The following is a 20,357-nucleotide window of genomic DNA, read 5'->3' as shown; positions in this document are numbered from 1 at the left end:
TGCAGCCCGAAAAGTAAGGCTTGGATTTTTACAGAGTTGTGGTGACTCCACAGAACTTCCAAAATGCAGAAGTCCCACCCCTTAGCCTGCAGTGTGAGAGTCACGTGTCAATGGATTAGACGGAAATGCTCATGAAAGGTGGATAAGTGCTGCATAACTGTCATGATATGAAATTACGTAAAACCCCAGCCTTTTAACAATGATAAAACAGGATGTCGGTGTCAGTGAGAGTTAAAAAATACTGGGGGGGGGAATTCTCCAGTACCACCAGCCAGTGGTGGAAATCAGATGGTCCGGTGAATCGGGAATCAGGCTGTCTCTTTGTTCTGAAGAGCTTCCAGGTGCTGAGAATAAGGAGACAGCCTCTTAAAATAAACTGCAGTTCAGAAAACAGGGGCAGGATTCTCCAATAATGGAGCTATGCCCCCACGGCCGCGTAAAAACACACGCAAATCACTCTGGACTTATCTGGAGAAAGTCCAGGGTGATTCTCCGATTTGCAGGGTCTAGCGGGGCCCCTGAGTGCTCATCGCAGCTCCCGCTGCCGATATGGGGCCTTGCACTTCCGGTCCGGAGTCCGCGCAAGCGCACGGCGGCGGCCTGTGTCGGCCGCCCCACGCGACATGGCCGGCCCACAACTCGGACCAGCACCAAAAACATAGTCCCCCGCCCCCCCCCAGATTGTACACGCCCGTGGATTGGTAACCCCCAATCAGTAGCCTTGTCATCCTGGAGGTCTCTCCCCCCGGTGAATGATTCCCCCCGCCCCCCCCCCCCCATCAGGGCGGCCATGGACTAAGTCCGCAGCCACCACGCCGAGTTCCCGCCAGGTGGAACCATGAGAGAACCACGCTGTCAGGAACGTGGCCAGATGCACTCGGTGAATCGGCGTGGGGGCCTCTTTCAATGGCCCCCGACCGACGCTGCATCGACCGTGCGTGCACGATTGGCGGGGATTCTCCGGGAACTGGAGTATCGCGGGAGCAGCATCGGACCCAATCTCGGATTTGACGCCCATCCTCCGCCCCCGCACCGAGCATGACTTTGGCTCGGAGGCTCGGAGAATCCCACCCTAGGTGCTTCTCAGAGTGCATGGACCCCTAAGAGCTATATAAACGAACAACGATAAACCTTCTTTTGAAACTGCCTGGACCTGTCAATCAAAAAGCTTCCAAAAGGCAATGTTCTGTGAAATTGAATGTAAACAATGCCGATCTAAGCTTTAAGCCTTCTAAGCTTGCAGCGAGGCTTCAAAACGTCAAAGGGAGACAAAATCCCAGGGAACTGGTGTGGGTCTTCTAACCAGCCTGCCTCAACACTTGAGAGGCTGGTTTAGCACAGTGGGCTAAATAGCTGGCTTGTAATGCAAACAAGGCCAGCAGCGCAGGTTCAATTCCCGTACCAACCCCCCCCGAACAGGCGCCGGAATGTGGGGACTAGGGGCCTTTCACAGTAACTTCATTGAAGCCTACTCGTGACAATAAGTGACTATCATTATTATTATTAACAGCCACTGCCCCTATGGTGATGTATACTCTCGTTCTGGGGCAGTGGGCCAAACTCTATCCCTCACCCAACCCCTTAGAGTGAAGGTTATGAAATTTGGGGGCCTTCTTCTGAGTTCAGAGCAGCAAATCAGTAAATTCCCTGAGTTATGCTTCATGTGAAAATCCAGACCCAAGTGTTAAGCATACCTTTTTTTGCTTAAATTTTCTATGAAGCTAGGAGGAGCATGAGTGATCTGTGAACTCTATATTAGTGACAACCACCAGCCCCAAACCCCAACTTATCCTATTGCCTGATCCAAACCCCTTCCCAAAATGTATCTTCCGACAGCACAGTGCTATTTTTTCTCATTATGAGCTTCCTGTGGAGGCTCATCAGGCACTGACAAGTCATCCCACAGAATTTCGGAACAGTGTCAAGCTGCTCAGGCCTGCTGCACCCTCTCACACAACACGGGCCTGGAGCTCAAACTCAAGCCCAGATTCATTTCGAGCCCAGATGAGGATGAGATCGGGTTTCATTCTGTCAAGTACTCTGTCAATACTCAGTTGTTTAGACTCACATGTGAAGTACTGACCACTTTGGTGATATATCAGCCAGCACTCGTGAAACAATTACAGCAACAATTAAAGCCTTCAAGATAAGAGGGAAGAAGAAAATTGATTATAAAAACATTTCAGCTACCCACTTCTTCTGAAGTACTCTGCTGTGTGGTATTCAATTGAATTAGATTGAAAGTGGACGCGTTTTATTGATGCCAGACACAGAGATAGATACAAATCATGCTGTTAGCGCAATAGAGCTCTTCAAAGTTTCTTTTTACACATGCTGATCAAGATGTGTCTTCTTTGTTTGAAATATGTGTTCATCAGCTAACTAATTCAGTAGTTTATAACTAAAGGCTCAAATGTACTGCAGAAACATGAATAGCGGAGTCTACACATTTAGTGCTACAAGTTTAAAGACTACTTTGCAATGTGGTGTATTCATTTAACTGAATATAAGATGGCGGCCAGCAGGGAATCCCTCATGGCTGAGATCACATGACTATGACAAACTAGATAACATATAGTAATGATTGCATTTCAAAACCCAAACATCCCCCTTTTCACAACGAACAAAAGACGGATTAGCATGCAGTCTCATGTGTAACTCTTACCCATTACCCACTATACCACAATGGTTCTCATGCAGTAACAAACTGTTTATTAATCACATCAGTCGCTGCTGAAGCATCGCACATGCAGTCGGTAAATCATGTAGGTCTCTTAATAATACGCATTGTCACTGACTGTTCATCTGGATGATGTTCCCTCTTTGGGGACTGTCATTCTCATGGCACCTATTGCCGTGATGACTGTTGCTGTTGTTCCATTTCCGTTGTCAGGGACTGGTGGACTTCTGGGAGTGCTGGCCATTTTGTACTATATGCAGCCAGTGCGACCCCATCTTCTTAATCGGCCACCTACAGTGAAGCAACAGCTTCTTTAATTGTTCATATGTACCTGTGGTTGTGCTGGTATCTTTGGTTGCTCACATCCCCTGCATACAATTGAGGTGTCAATCATTCTATGCCTGTCCCAAGTTGCCATGTGGGCTGACTCCTGTTCAGAGGGTAAAGGTTTGTACCTGACTGGCTCAAATCTGGTAATGGGGATTTGGTAGTCTTGTCAAAATGAAATTTGGTTTACTGCTATTTTACTTTCGACTTTTCACTCACACCTTTTACCATTTCTGGTCTCAGTAACCTTTTAGCTGTTGGAAGAGTATTTGGATGGGGCATGACATCAGTCTTTGGGCTGGACTACTTTCCATTTCTTCAGCCAGTGTGTTTCTCCACTTGAGGATTGACTTGTGCAAGCTTTGGTCAATTTCTTGATGATTCCTTTGGCTATATTCATTGTCACCTCATCCTTTCCACTTGACTGGTACTAGATAGTCAGGCGATAATGTGTACTGTTGAGTTCCCAATCCTTTGTAAAGCGGCTGAATTCTTCACTCCTGAGGGCTATTGTCACTGATCACAATGTCTGAAATGCCATAATGACTGGAGTGCTTTCTGGAATTCTACTAGCTCTTCTGTCATCATTGAAGTGAGTTGGTCTAACTGCTAGTGGTCAGAATAGTAATCTGCTATACTAGGTTCATCCATGGTCTGCCTGAGATGCCCTGGATCATCAACAGCTCTCTAATCTGTTTAACTTGACACTTGTTATGAGCACCACGCTGGCTGATGTGGCCTTTAATTTCATTGTTCATGTTTGACCAGTACAGTATTTCTCTTGCCTCTTGGACTCGATTAAAATGCCCTGATGGATTGCATGGGTGCACTTTAACATCTCTTCATCTCTTAAGGGGTAATGACCAGAGGCTGCTCAGTGGCGTAGTGGTTAGCATGGCTGCCTCACAGTTCCAGAGACCCGGTTTAAATTCTGACCTTGGGTGACTGTGCAGAGTCTACATGTTCTCCTTTGTATGCGTGGGTTTCTTCCGAGTGCTCCGGTTTCCTCCCACAATCCAAAGATGTGCAGGTTAGGGGACAGGGTGGGGCAGTAGGCATAGGTAGGTTGATCTTTCAGAGGGTCAGTTCAGACTTGATGGGCTGATTGGCCTCTCTGCACATTCTATGGATTTTATGGACCTACAATAAAACAATGGGGGTTGGGAGGCAAGCAGGCTGGTGTTTGTGGACACCAATCAGAGCCGATAGCTTTGCATTTGCTGATAGACGCATTTGTATTTGTTCAGTCCATCAGTAGGCAATGCAGAATGACATTAGATTCTGATTGGCTGAGTCCCTTTAGAGCAGGAAAACACTAGTGAACATTGAGGTGAAGAGGAGAAAGAGACTGCAGCCAAGGCGAAGATCTCCTGTGTCCACTTAACTAGCTTTTCTGCGAATTGATGAGGGAGGAAGCCAGCGGGCAGGGCTCAGAAGCAAACCACCATCGAGGGGAGCAGGGGTGACTCAAACCCAAGACCAGGGCTGAGGAGGGCTGGACAGGCCATAGCCCGGCACCAAGGTGAGGTCATCAAGGTGAGGTACGAAGCGCTGCAGGAGCCGGGGCGAATTGGCAAAAAAAGCCACAAGAGATGTGGTGAGTGAGCCAGCCAGCCAGCTGTCTGGGACTCAGGCTGGCCATCAGCGAGTAGCGAGGGGAGAAATGACATGACTCCAGGCTGAGGAGAGCAATAAAAGCCTGCTCTTTCAGAAAATTCATATTCATTAAAATCAAGAAAGATCAGTTAATATGAAGCGATAATTTCAATCTGACAGTCAAAAATGCAGTGTATTGAATGTGAGGCAAGAGGATGAGGCTTGGCCAAACCACAGTTTGTCAATTTACTTTAAAAAGTTCAAAGTTTTGAACAGTGCACAAACTGTGCACAAACTGCACATTCATCCTCATCCATCCAAAGTTGGGTGAATTATCTGATGACTTAGACTTGCCGATTTCAGTTGAAACACATCACCTGAAATTTGAACAAGAAGTGGAATCTGAAATGGCAATGGAACTGCATTATATTTCTTCTGTTGGACTGAGGGAAGAAATCTACCCTGAAGAGATTGCCTGATGGCCAAAATCTGTTCCACCGGGTAAGATATAATATTTTGTCCTAAATAAACCAGAAACATAGGTAAAATGGAAAATTTGAGAAAAAGAGTTTGAGGTTGGAGGCCGGAAGCAGGCAAGAAATCTTCATAAATCCCATTCTTTGAGGGTGAGGAGAAAGGGGATGACAGAAATTGGAAATTGGTAGATTTTTGGGGGGAAACCTCTGTTATGTTTTCAAATTATTCCCTATTAAAGAGAAACAAGCATTTGCTGACGGGAACTCTCACTGGAGGAATGTTGGAAGAGATATTGCTGATCAGAAACTTCAAAACTCAGATTAAAGCCATGTGCATGTTCGTTCAAAGATGTAAATTATTTGGAAGAATTGATTCTGCGTTATTGGCTCAGGTAAAAAAGACTGTTCGGACTGGAGGAAAGTGCTGAGAATTGTTGCCACAGTCAAACTGCTGTCTTCTTTGGGACTACCTCTAAGAAGACCTGATGAGTCATCAGAGTCAACTTAAAGAGGTAATTCTTTAGCTTGCCTTGAATATCTCAGTGAATTTGATGAACTTCTCAATGAATATTTGAAAAGTTATCAATATTGTGGCTCAGGAAAGACCAATGTTTTAACGCACAGAACCTACAATGTTTTCATCACTATAATGGCAAAGCGGCTCAGAAACTAATACACTAATGAAGTTAAAGATGCCAAATAGTAATCAATAATAGTTGATTTAACATGTGAGTCATGTGGACCAATTAACATTAATTTTAAGATATGTGATTAGTGATGGTAAAGCTGCAGAGTGATTTTTTTGCTTTGTCCAGCTACATTCCCACACTTCTGAGTGCCTGGAGACAACTGTTTTGGAAATCATTGCAAATTTAGATTTGGACATCATAAATTGCTGTGGGCAGTGAATCGATAATGCCGCAAATATGGCAGGAAAATATTCAGGTCTACAAGCAAGACTGAACAATGCAAGCCCTGTGCATTATTCAACTCGTGCTCCAGTCACTCCTTGAACTTAATCTGCAATGCTGCAGCTGAATCCTGTGAAGTAACTGTTCAATTTTGTGATTTTGTTCAAAATGCGTCTGCCTATTTTTCGGTGTCCATGTATCGGTGGAATCTATTGCAACCATGCTTGAAGCAGGCAAATGGAAAACGATTGATGGTCAAAAGAATTTGTGACACCAGGTGGTCCGCTCGTGCAGATGCTGTTTTGGCTTTGCAAATGAACTTTTCTTTCTTTTTTAAAAATAAATTTAGAGTACCCAATTCATTTTTTCCAATTAAGGGGCAATTTAGCGTGGCCAATTCACCTAACCTTCACATCTTTTGGACTGTGGGGCCGAAACTCACGTTGTGTTGTTTTATACTCTCATCTACAAAAGTAGCAGAGATGTGGAGGAACAGATTGGGAAACAGATTTTGGAAAGGTGCAGAAGTCACAGGGTAGTAGTCATGGGCGACTTTAACTTCCCAAATATTGAGTGGAAACTCTTTAGATCAAATAGTTTGGATGGGGTGGTGTTTGTGCAGTGTGTCCAGGAAGCTTTTCTAACACAGTATGTAGATTGTCTGACCAGAGGAGGGGCAATATTGGATTTAGTACTGGGTAATGAGCCAGGGCAAGTGATAGATTTGTTAGTGGGGGAGCATTTTGGAGATAGTGACCACAATTCTGTGACTTTCACTTTAGTAATGGAGAGGGATAGGTACGTGCAACAGGGCAAGGTTTACAATTGGGGGAAGGGTAAATACGATGTTGTCAGACAAGAATTGAAGTGCATAAGTTGGGAACATAGGCTGGCAGGGAAGGACACAAGTGAAATGTGGAACTTATTCAAGGAACAGGTGCTACGTGTCCTTGATATGTATGTCCCTGTCAGGCAGGGAAGAGATGGTCGAGTGAGGGAACCATGGTTGACAAGAGAGGTTGAATGTCTTGTTAAGAGGAAAAAGGTGACTTATGTAAGGCTGAGGAAACAAGGTTCAGACAGGGCATTGGAGGGATACAAGATAGCCAGGAGGGAACTGAAGCAAGGGATTAGGAGAGCTAAGAGAGGGCATGAACAATCTTTGGCGGGTAGGATCAAGGAAAACTCCAAGGCCTTTTACACATATGTGAGAAATATGAGAATGACTAGAGCGAGGGTAGGTCCGATCAAGGACAGTAGCGGGAGATTGTGTATTGAGTCTGAAGAGATAGGAGAGGTCTTGAACGAGTACTTTTCTTCTGTATTTACAAATGAGAGGGGCGATATTGTTGGAGAGGACAGTGTGAAACAGATTGGTAAGCTCGAGGAAATACTTGTTAGGAAGGAAGATGTGTTGGGCATTTTGAAAAACTTGAGGATAGACAAGTCCCCCGGGCCTGACGGGATATATCCAAGGATTCTATGGGAAGCAAGAGATGAAATTGCAGAGCCGTTGGCAATGATCTTTTCGTCCTCACTGTCAACAGGGGTGGTACCAGGGGATTGGAGAGTGGCGAATGTCGTGCCCCTGTTCAAAAAAGGGACTAGGGATAACCCTGGGAATTACAGGCCAGTTAGTCTTACTTCGGTGGTAGGCAAAGTAATGGAAAGGGTACTGAAGGATAGGATTTCTGAGCATCTGGAAAGACACTGCTTGATTAGGGATAGTCAGCACGGATTTGTGAGGGGTAGGTCTTGCCTTACAAATCTTATTGAATTCTTTGAGGAGGTGACCAAGCATGTGGATGAAGGTAAAGCAGTGGATGTAGTGTACATGGATTTTAGTAAGGCATTTGATAAAGTTCCCCATGGTAGGCTTATGCAGAAAGTAAGGAGGCATGGGATAGTGGGAAATTTGGCCAGTTGGATAACGAACTGGCTAACCGATAGAAGTCAGAGAGTGGTGGTGGATGGCAAATATTCAGCCTGGATCCCAGTTACCAGTGGCGTACCGCAGGGATCAGTTCTGGGTCCTCTGCTGTTTGTGATTTTCATTAATGACTTGGATTAGGGAGTTGAAGGGTGGGTCAGTAAATTTGCAGACGATACGAAGATTGGTGGAGTTGTGGATAGTACGGAGGGCTGTTGTCGACTGCAAAGAGACATAGATAGGATGCAGAGCTGGGCTGAGAAGTGGCAGATGGAGTTTAATCCTGAAAAGTGTGAGGTTGTCCATTTTGGAAGGACACATATGAATGCGGAATACAGGGTTAACGGTAGAGTTCTTGGTAATGTGGAGGAGCAGAGAGATCTTGGGGTCTATGTTCATACATCTTTGAAAGTTGCCACTCAAGTGGATAGAGCTGTGAAGAAGGCCTATGGTGTGCTCGCGTTCATTAACAGAGGGATTGAATTTAAGAGCCGTGAGGTGATGATGCAGCTGTACAAAACTTTGGTAAGGCCACATTTGGAGTACTGTGTACAGTTCTGGTCGCTTCATTTTAGGAAGGGTGTGGAAGCTTTGGAAAAGGTGCAAAGAAGATTTACCAGGATGTTGCCTGGAATGGAGAGTAGGTCTTACGAGGAAAGGTTGAGGGTGCTAGGCCTTTTCTCATTAGAACGGAGAAGGATGAGGGGCGACTTGATAGAGGTTTATAAGATGATCAGGGGAATAGATAGAGTAGACAGTCAGAGACTTTTTCCCCGGGTGGAACAAACCATTACAAGGGGACATAAATTTAAGGTGAAAGGTGGAAGATATAGGAGGGATATCAGAGGTAGGTTCTTTACCCAGAGTGTAGTGGGGGCATGGAATGCACTGCCTGTGGAAGTAGTTGAGTCGGAAACATTAGGGACCTTCAAGCAGCTATTGGATAGGTACATGGATTACGGTAAAATGATATAGTGTAGATTTATTTGTTCTCAAGGGCAGCACGGTTGCATTGTGGATAGCACCATTGCTTCACAGCTCCAGGGTCCCAGGTTCGATTCCGGCTTGGGTCACTGTCTGTGCGGAGTCTGCACGTCCTCCCCGTGTCTGCGTGGGTTTCCTCCGGGTGCTCCGGTTTCCTCCCACAGTCCAAAGATGTGCGGGTTAGATGAATTGGCCAATGATAAATTGCCCTTAATGTCCAAATTGCCCTTGGTGTTGGGTGGAGGTGTTGAGTTTGGATAGGGTGCTCTTTCCAAGAGCCGGTGCAGACTCAAAGGGCCGAATGGCCTCCTTCTGCACTGTAAATTCAATGATAATCTATGATTAGTCTAGGACAAAAGTTCGGCACAACATCGTGGGCCGAAGGGCCTGTTCTGTGCTGTATTTTCTATGTTCTATGTTCTACTTTGAGATGATATTCACCAGGTAGGCATCCAAACCCTGGGGACTCACCTATGTCCTCCTCTAAGATCTGTTCAGTGGTCAATAGTTTTGTTTGCTGCAATGCATCGCAAATCTCTGTTGGCACGTTTAGGGATACCAGTCCAAATTTTAGACTTGCTCCAACTGAGATGAGCAGCTGTTTTGTATCATTTATGATCTGGAACTCCAGGGGTGGGATTCTCTGTCCCGCCGCACCCGTTGTCTGGTGCTTGCGCCCCCGCCGGCAGAGGGATTCTCCATCCCAGCAGCCGGCCAATGGTGTTTCCCATTGTGGGCACTCCCATGCCGTCAGAAAATCCGTGGGTGTGGATGCGCTGCCGGCGAAATGAAGGATCCTGCCGACTGAGAATCCAGCCTAAGTCTTAATTCTTCCCATTGCATTGAGCTCTCAGACTAAATTTCCCTCCCGGTATGGGTATTGTGCCATCATATAGCCTCAAACTCACTTTCAAGGGCTTCATTTTTGGATCGCCATGTTGAGCCACTTCACACAGGTCTTGGAAGGTCATGATGTTGCATGACACACCAGTGTCTTTCTGACACTTCTTGTTCACTTGGTGCTCTGCAGTCATCATTCTATCAGTCACAAACCATTGATCAACGATAGACTTGACAAACCAATCTGCTGCATGGTATACTGTGCTTCATCAGACCCTTCTTCTGATACCTTTCCAACGGCCATCTGTATAGGCTCGTTTTGCTTCTTTCTAGCCAAACACTTGCGTGCAAAGGTTTTTGCAATTAAAACACTGCTTTTCAAACGCTGGCAATTCGTCTTTCCTTTTGTCCTCTACAGAACTCGCCTCCTGTCCTTTATCCACGATTGTTCTCCTCTTTCAGCATGGAAGTCTCTCAGCACAATGTTCTGAAATACATGTGCTCTAGCTGAAATTTTACAACCTCTGCATTTCCGTACACTTTCTTGAAATTAAATTACTCCTCTCTTGGTAGATTTGCTCTCACTATGGGATCTTGCATTGTTAAGACAATTCTATCTTTCGTGAGATCAGCTTATATTTACTCATATTCACAGAATTCTGCAAGTTGTGTTACTGCAGTCACTTACTGATCAAGGACTATTTCTCACTTTGAGCCCTAATGTTGAACATATACTGTTCATAAGGTACTTTTACTTGAGGTTCAAAGTATGCTTTCAAGATTTTCAAATTCTCTTTTTATTACAGTGCCTTTATTGAACTGAATATAAGATAGCTGCTTTCAGAAAGTCTCTCATGGCAGTGGTTGCATGACTATGGCAAATCAGATAGGACATGTAGTTACTTTTCATTTTGTTTAGTTTACATTATGTCTGCATTATGCCTCACTAGTGAGGAAAGACCTTTGCAGATCTCACTGAGGTTTGAATCCCAGTTAAATACTAATGGGTGCAAAAATAGAAGGACCAGGGGTGGAGAATACTTTTTAAAATTCCTACATGGGATGTGGACGTCGGAGGCTGGGCCAACATTTGTTGCCCATTCCGAATTGCGCTTGAAATGAGTCGATTGCCAGAGGGCATTGTTTTTAATTTAAAAAAAAATTTTTTTTTAGAGTACCCAATTATTTTCTTTTCCAATTAAGGGGCAATTCAGCGTGGCCAATCCACCTGATTGCACATCTTTGGGCTGTGGGGGTGAAAACCACGCAGACATGGGGAGAATGTGCAAACACCACACGGACAGTGATCCAGGGCCGGGATTTGAACCCGGGGCCTCAGCACCGCAATCCCAGTGCTATCCACTGTGCCACATGCCGCCCTCAGAGGGCATTTTGTAAGAGTCTGGAGTCACATATCGGCCAGATCAGGTAAGAACATAGAACATAGAAAATACAGCACAGAACAGGCCCTTCGGCTCACGATGTTGTGCCGAACTTTTGTCCTAGATTAAGATCAAATCAATCTACACCCCAGCATTCTACTATAATCCATGTACCTATCCAATAGCCGCTTGAAGGTCCCTAATGTTTCCGATTCAGCTACTTCCACAGGCAGTGCATTCCATGCCCCCACTGCTCTCTGGGTAAAGAACCTACCTCTGACATCCCCCCTATATCATAGATCATAGAATTTACAGTGCAGAAGGAGGCCATGCGGCCCTTCGAGTCTGCACCGGCTCTTGGAAAGAGCACCCTACCCAAGGTCCACACCTCCACCCTATCACCATAACCCAGTAACCCCACCCAACACTAAGGGCAATTTTGGACACTATGGTCAATTTATCATGGCCAATCCACCTAACCCGCACATCTTTGGACTGTGGGAGGAAACCGGAGTACCCGGAGGAAACCCACGCACACACGGGGAGGATATGCAGACTCCGCACAGACAGTGACCCAAGTCAGGAATCAAACCTGGGACCCTGGAGCTGTGAAGCAATTGTGCTATCCACAAGGCTACCGTGCTGCCCAAATATCTTCCACCATTCACCTTAAATATATGTCCCCTTGTAATAGTTTGTTCCACCCGAAGAAAAAGTCTCTGACTGTCTACTCCATCTATTCCCCTGATCATCTTATAAACCTCTATCAAGGCGCCCCTCATCCATCTCCATTCTAATGAGAAAAGGCCTAGCACCCTTAACTTTTCCTCGTAAGACCTACTCTTCAATCCAGGCAACATCCTGGTAAATCTCCTTTGCACCTTTTCCAAAGCTGCCACAACATTCCGAAAATGAGGCGACCAGAACTGTACACAGTACTCCAAATGTGGCCTTACCAAGGTTTTGTACAGCTGCATCGTCACCTCACGGCTCTTAAATTCAATCTCTCCACTAATGGACACTAGCACACCATAGGCCTTCTGCACAGCTCTATCCACTTGAGTGGCAACTTTCAAAGATCTATAAACATAGATCCCAAGATCTCTCTGCTCCTCCGCGTTGCTAAGAACCCTACCGTTAACCCTATATTCTGCATTCATATTTGTCCTTCCAAAATGGACAACCTCACACTTTTCAGGGTTAAACTCCATCTGCCACTTCTCAGCCCAGCTCTGCATCCTATCTATGTCTCTTTGCAGCCGACAACAGCCCTCCTCACTATCCACAACTCCACCAATTTTCGTATCGTCTGCAAATTTACTGACCCACCCTTCAACTCCTTCATCCAAGTCATTAATGAAAATCACAACCAGCAGAGGACCCAGAACTGATCCCTGCGGTACGCCACTGGTAACTGGGCTCCAGGCTGAATATTTGCCATCCACCACCACTCTCTGACTTCTATCAGTTAGCCAGTTCGTTATCCAGCTGGCCAAATTCCCCACTATCCCATGCCTCCTTACTTTCTGCATAAGCCTACCATGGGGAGCCTTATCAAATGCCTTACTAAAATCCATGTACACTACATCCACTGCTTTACCTTCATCCACATGCTTTGTCACCTCCTCAAAGAATTCAATAAGACTTGTGTGGCAAGACCTACCCCTCACAAATCCGTGCTGACTATTCCTAATCAAGCAGTGTCTTTCCAGATGCTCAGAAATCCTATCCCTCAGCACCCTTTCCATTACTTTGCCTACCACCGAAGTAAGACTAACTGGCCTGTAATTCCCAGGATTATCCCTATTCTCTTTTTGAACAGGGGCACAACATTCGCCACTGTCCAATCCCTGGTACCACCCTTGTTGACAGTGAGGACGAAAAGATCATTGCCAACGGCTCTGCAATTTCATCTCTTACTTCCCATAGAATCCTTGGATATGTCCCGTCAGGCTCAAGTTTTTCAAAATGCCCAACACATCTTCCTTCCTAACAAGTATCTCCTTGAGCTTACCAGTCTGTTTCACACTGTCCTCTCCAACAATATGGCCCATCTCATTCATAAATACTGAAGAAAAGTACTCGTTCAAGACCTCTCCTATCTCTTCAGACTCAATACACAATCTCCCGCTACTGTCCTTGATCGGACCTACCCTTGCTCTAGTCATTCTCATATTTCTCACGTATGTGTAAAAGGCCTTGGGGTTTTCCATGATCCTACCTGCCAAAGATTTTTCATGCCCTCTCTTAGCTCTCCTAATCCCTTTTATCAGTTCCGTCCTGGCTATCTTGTATCCCTTCAGCGCCCTGTCTGAACCTTGTTTCCTCAGCCTTACATAAGTATCCTTCTTCCTCTTAACAAGACATTCAACCTCTCTTGTCAACCATGGTTCCCTCACTCGACCATCTCGTCCCTGCCTGACAGGGACATAAATATCAAGGACACGTAGTGTCTGTTCCTTGAACAAGCTCCACATTTCAATTGTGTCCTTCCCTGACAGCCTATGTTCCCAACTTATGCACTTCAATTCTTGTCTGACAGCATCGTCTTTCCTCTTCCCCCAAGTGTAAACCTTGCCCTGTTGCATGCACCTATCCCTCTCCAAACTAAAGGATGGCAAGATTCCTTCCCAAAAGGACATTAGTGTACAACCAGGTGAATTTCTATGACAATCATTTCCTGGTCATCATTAGACTTTTAATTCCAGATGTTTTATAAATATTAAATTCAAAATTGAACCATCTGCTGTGGTGGGATTTGAGCCCAGGTCCCCAGATGTTACCTTGGGTCTCTTGTTTTGTATTCCTGTGAAAATACCACTATGCCACTGCCTCCGCCTGTGCACAAAACATTGACATTGGTAGGCAGTTTGAGAATGGAATTAATAAAGCTTATGGAATCCTGGGCTTTATAAAGAGAGGCAGAAAGTACAAAAGCAAGAACGTCATGGATGAACCTGTTTAAAACACTGGTTCAGCCTTAACTGGAGTTTTGCACTCCATTCTGGAAGGAGCATTGTCATCATTGCTGACGTAATCACTGTCATCAGCTGTCCCTTGAATCGAGGATGAGTCTCCTCAGGTTCAGGAGTATCTGCCGTAGATCTTCATTTGGCTCAACAGGCCGATTCTCAACAGACAGATCTTTGGTCACATGGAGCAGGATGTCCCAGGAAATAGTGGATCCCAGAGTGCAGGATTTGCTTCCTTTTCTTTCATTCTCTGCTGACAGTTTACCTCACCATAAGATATCAGTCACTTAATGGCTATCCCATTGAAACCTGAGGATGTGGTGGAGACATTGCTGCTGGAATTTCTCTCATGCTCTTATGTGTCGCTGATACACTGTCCATGTCTCACTGCAGTACAGGAGTGTGACGATAACAACTCTCTCTGTACACTAGGAGGTTGATTAAAGGAGGTCTTTCTTGTCAAACACTTACTGCATTAAGTTGTAGAAGGTTGAGCTGATTCCTGGATTCCTCGTCAATAGTGCCCTTTTGGGAGAGGTGACTACTAAGGTATAGGAAGTGCTCAACATATTCCTGAGTCTCTCCGTCAACAAATATGGGAGGTGGACTATTTAACTGACCAGGTCTGCGTTGATATGAGATTTCTTTTTGCAACATTCAAGGTGATTCTTGTGTGCAGAATTGAACAAATCATGAGCGACTTGCAAATGTGGTGCAGAGTGGATAATGGCACTGCGTAATCCACAAACTGTATCATGTATATCCATAGCAAACAGTTCAGTTTTAAGATGGATATGGAGGCATTAAAGAAGGCAAAGAAAAGATTTGAGAGAATTGTTCCAGGAATGAAGAATTTCAGTTGTGTGGAATATTTGGAGAAGCTGGGGCTGGCAGGAGATTTCATGCAGATATTCTGAATTCTGAGGGGTTCGGACAAAGTACATAGGGAGAAATGGTTAGCATCGGCAGAAGGATCGAGAACCACAGGACACCGATTTCAGATTAATGTCAAAACAGCCAAAGACACAAAAGGAAATGCTTTTTTACTCAATGATTGGTTTGAATCTGGAATGCACACCTGAAAGTGTGGTGGTGAAAGATTCAATTGTGGCTTTCTCAGAATTTTCAGGGCTACAGATGGAGGCAAGGAATTGGGGCTAACATATACTTTTGTAGAGAACCGCCAAGGAAATGAAGGCCTACTGGCCTCCTTGGGGGCGATTCTCCGATATGGAGGCCAAGTGTTTGCGCCGTCGTGAACGCCGTCGAGTTTCACGATGGCGCGAACAGGGCTCGGGCATGACCTATACTGGCCCCCACAGGAAGTAGGCCCGGGGGGAAGAGGCCGGCCCACCGATCGGTGGGCCCTGCTCACGAGCCAGACCCCATCGGAGGCCCACCCGCTGAAGGAGCTCCCCGCCACATGCCGGCCCCCGAGCGTTCCCGCAGAGTTCCCGCAGCAACCAGGGGTGAATGGCGCCAGCGGGACTCTGTCGTGTCGGAGTGGCCGCTCGGCCCATCCGGGCTGTAGAATCGGCGGCCCTGCAAATGGCGCCGATTTTCCGCACCTCGGAGAATCGCGCGCCGCCGGCGGGGCGTCGTGGCGCGGTTGCGACGACTCTCTGGCCCGGCTGGGGGCTTGGAGAATCGCCCCCCTTGTGTGCTGTAACCGTTCTATTTTGCCATGATTATCAATACTGGAAAAGACATGCTATTCAATTTTAAGGACAGAAAACTAAATTAAAATGTTCCAAAAGTGGTTTAGTGGACTTTAACCAGCATGAAGTGAGTGCACTTGTTACAAGTCTATAATACAATGTTAAGGATAGACTGGCCATGTTGGAAATTGGATGTTTTCCTGGGAGTTGCTTTTTACCATGCCCTGTCAATCAAGCAGGTCTGACCCTGTACAATCTGATCCCTAAGCTGACTGCTGATTTACGGAGCTGGTTTGGTATCTATGCTTATTCACTTTAATTTAATCTGAAATTTGCAGAATAGCTGTCCATAAACCATTTCATGACAGAAACTTTGAAAAGAAACGATCTACTGTTTTACAATAATTGGGAAAATCCATGGGGCCATTTACGCCCGTGTTAGGACCCAAAGGTGGAACTTCTAGGTGACAGTGTTCTCCAGTAATGGTGCCTGTGAAAACCATGGGGTTAGCTCGTTTATGTATTATGTGGCTTTGGATGTCCTGGAGAGCTCACCATACAGAAAATCCTTAGGAATGCATCACTCTTCCATCCTGCGAAGGTGCCTGAGACAGCAAAGTTACCTCTATCCAATGAGTGCTAACATACTTGGGAGAGTTACTAATAAGAATAATCTTTTCATATTGTCACAAGTAGGCTTACATTAACACCGCAATGAAGTTACTGTGAAAATCCCCGAGAGAGGACTGTCACCTTCATAATGCGCGATGCAGGCAACAGGTATGCCTCTTTTATCTCCTCATTAATTACTTCTGGTACAATGGAAGCACAGGTCATGGTTTTTGGAGACTCCACTTATTGAATAAGTGACAATGAGCAAAGTTCAAAAGAAGGCACACATGGATGGTCCCAGATTTTGATGACGCCCACAGCAATTCAGTTTGGGGAGGGAATCCAGCAGAAAAATCCATTGCCTGAGAATTCCACCTTCAAAAATACCGGTGCATTCATTTTAAACTGGAACTTTTCAAAATGCTGAATAAAGAATAAATGTTGTGACACAAGAAAAAGCCTTGGTAAGTTTTTTTTTGCTTCTTGGGCGGTCATTCTGTTATACATATTTCAATTTCGTTATGAATTTTTACACCAGTTTGCAATCTCAGCTAGTTATTTTAAAGCAGAGTATTTTTCAGAATGTTACAATATCAGGGTACATTTCGATTTCATTCAATGAATTTCCAAGCATGCAATGCGAGGGCTGTTTTACCACAAAATTTGATCTGACAAACAAAGGGCAGTCTGCTAGTTGTACATTAAACTCTTACATATTAGCATTTTTTAGAGTTTTGCTGCTTAATCAACTATTTGTTCAATTGTATTACTGGAATGTCTCCAGTGTTCGCAGGCAGAACTTGAGCATTTGTCCTTCATATTGATAGAATATTGTAACACTGCAGGAGCTCATGCTTTCTTCATGCTTTCAATTTCGGTGACGCTGTATGTCCAACAGTAGGGACACTGGTGAACAATGCAAGGCAATAAGAGAGAGGAAAAAAGACATATTCAGCAAAAGAACATTTTAAAAAGACTATGCATGACTGACATTAATAATTGTAAGATTAACAGAAGAAAATATAAGGGGCTGGTTTAGCACAGTGGACTAAACAGCTGGCTTGTAATACAGAACAATGCCAGCAGCGCGGGTTCAATTCCCGTACCAGCCTCCCCGAACAGGCACTGGAATGTGGCAACTAGGGGCTTTTCACAGTAACTTCATTGAAGCTGACTTGTGACAATAAGCTATTATTATCATTATTATAAAGGAGGTGCTTGGTCAGAGACAGAGGCCGTGATTCTCCGGAGGCACCTGCTAACAGTGGGATTCGCGATGGCCCACTGAATCCCCTGTCGGGCCCAAATTGGGATTTGCACCAGGTGTCAGGCCAGTTGCAAGACTCCCAGCCCGCCCTTCCGTCCATAACCCCCCCCCCGCCCAGCCCCCCACGCCGCCGGGGCTCATCAGCATTCATTTGAATGCTATTATCGAGTTGGAAGCTCAATGTAAGTGCCACCTGTGTTGATCCTGTTCCTCCCAGACGGGAATCACATGAACGTGATTTGGTGCAAATATTTGAAAATGGATTCTTGGCACCATGAACTTTGAGGGGGAGGGGCAAGGAGGTAAGCGCCTTTCAGATTTTATTCTGACATGCTAAGGGGTGTTTGCCTGGTGACCTGGGCAATGGGGCTCAATTTTCTGGCAAGGACGTGTGCTCAGGAGTGCTCGTCCTAGGGATGGGAGCTGAATCTCCGAATGGCACTGTGAAATGGCACAGTAACTCACTGCTTAGATGTACTTTCAGCCACCTGACCGGTAATGCTGTTGTATGTTGTCAGTTTCACTGAAGAGCTCTGAGGTCTCCTGTTCAACTCGCTTCCATGCACCCCACCCATCTGGAGATGCTCATAGTTGTATCAGCTCTCTGATCAAAGAGCTGGGCATGGCCAAGCTGAATCTCAGGACCCCCAGTGCTGGGACACCTCATTGGACTCCCGACATGCACAGCTCCACAGCAGATGAAGCGGGGATTAGCAGAGCTTAGTTTACTCAAACAACAGATACACCAGTAGTTGCTGAAACCCTCTTTGGCACAGACCCTATCAGAGTAATAACTTCACTGTTGAGGCAAGCAGCTAACTTTCTTAAAGCTGAGGCGATTTCTCCCAGCCCCGCAGGTCAACCTAACCCCATTTGTAACACACAGTTTGACTGTATTATCTTGGACCTGCCGAAGAGAACTACTCACTTACACAACCTCGGTGTTAAAAATTGGCTCCCTATATCATTGCTGTAAAGCTCACAGCAAAGGCACACATCTCTCAATGACTATCATCTTTAGGCAGTGTCTTCACTTTAGCTTCTTCAGATGGACCCGCATGTCTGCACAACATGAACATCTCCACCACACAAGCAGCTGCCACAGTTCTTGCAGGAAGGCACAAGGGTCACTCAATGGGACTCCCTGGGAGACTCAGAAGACGGGCCACATAACCCATCGCAAACATCTTTTGTTGTGGCACTGGTTCCCCATCTGGGTGGGAGGGATTGTGAGGAATTAAGATTTTCAGAGCAAGGGGTGTGTGCAACTCACTGACAAGACAAGGCTGCAATGTCAAGTCAATGTCCTGGAAGAGGCTTGGGGGTGGGAGGGGGATCTTGTCGTTAGGGCTGCAAATCGCTGTTAAAGTGCCTGGTCCTTCGGTTGCTGCCCTGCTGTTTGGAGTACAGCTACTTGTCACCACAACATGAGGCTCTTAGTTACTGAGGGAGTGAAGTGAGGGGCCACCCTGACCAGAGGCTGTGGAGGAACATTAGGGGACATGAGGTAGTGGAAGTGACCGTGAAATTAGCTCGTCAATGCAGTGCTGGGCGGTGGGAATGGTGAGGGTTGGTCAGCCATCACAGTGCTGCCATCGAGGATGCATGGTGGCGAAAGTACCAGGGTCAACCAGGTAAAACCCTGCGTGATGGGAGCCAGCCCCAGGACAGCAGGATCCAGCCAGTGAGTTTCAGGTGCCGGCCACTCTTTAGGCTGAGGAAGGGGAATGAAGGCTGTTTTACAATAGTCCTCGTGTCTATAGGAGACGCTGGTCCTTCAACGAGCTGCCGGACATCATGTGCCGATGAAGACTCCGCTTACTCAAGGATTGACTTCATTCTGTGAAGCCCCTTAAAGTGAGTTTCTATGATCATGTGGCTTGGCCCCATATGTTGTTATAGAATGCTCAAATATTCTATAAGTTACAACAGCATCAAAGACAAAAAGAGCAAAACTCATGGGTTATCACTGGCAATTGTCACATCATGCTTTCTGCATGTGAATATATCTTCTGAATTAACTTCTTTTCACATATAGGTTTATTTGGTTGCTGTCTCACCTGAGTTCACTAAATCGGTCAGCACACTCCCATTTATCCTCTCCAGAGTGGTTAAATATGTCAAATATTTCCTGGCAAGCAAGTTGCTAAGCATAATGAGAACAAGTTTAGAACTCAGCTTTGTTTTGGTGATTTCTCAGATGAGTTCACATGTCAGTTTAGTGTGATATTTAGTTGAGCCTCTTGGGGTGGTCACATAAGCTAGCATTTCAGCTCATTCACACCCTGATCAGCGTACATTGTAATAGAATAAGATCAACTTTCGTGCAACCTATTTTCATCATCTCAACTCGGATTTCTCCATTTTATAATCGCCATGCCTGATTCTCTACTACTAACACTCTGAAAGCAGGATGGACCAAATTTAATTTATGCGAATGCTTTGCAGTGTTCTTTATTTGCTGTGTTACAATCTTTCAAAGGTTGTTTAATAAAACTAATTTTACTTTTATTCATAAATCCTTTCAATTAAGAAGTACATGTCTGTATCATCCAAGGAAAGCAACAGGTTTTTAACATAAGGCTATATTTAATAATTTTAACATTTAAAGAACATCTATATTTGCTTCAATAAAAATGTTGGGCGGGATTCTCCGAGCCTCTGTGCTGAAATCGCGACTGGCGCGGGGGCGGAGAACGGGTGTTTACGCCGAAATCCGGTC

The sequence above is a fragment of the Scyliorhinus torazame genome, chromosome 2, assembly GCF_047496885.1.
Source record: "Scyliorhinus torazame isolate Kashiwa2021f chromosome 2, sScyTor2.1, whole genome shotgun sequence".
Classification (NCBI taxonomy): Eukaryota; Metazoa; Chordata; class Chondrichthyes; order Carcharhiniformes; family Scyliorhinidae; genus Scyliorhinus; species Scyliorhinus torazame.
This window is presented reverse-complemented; position numbering follows the sequence as displayed.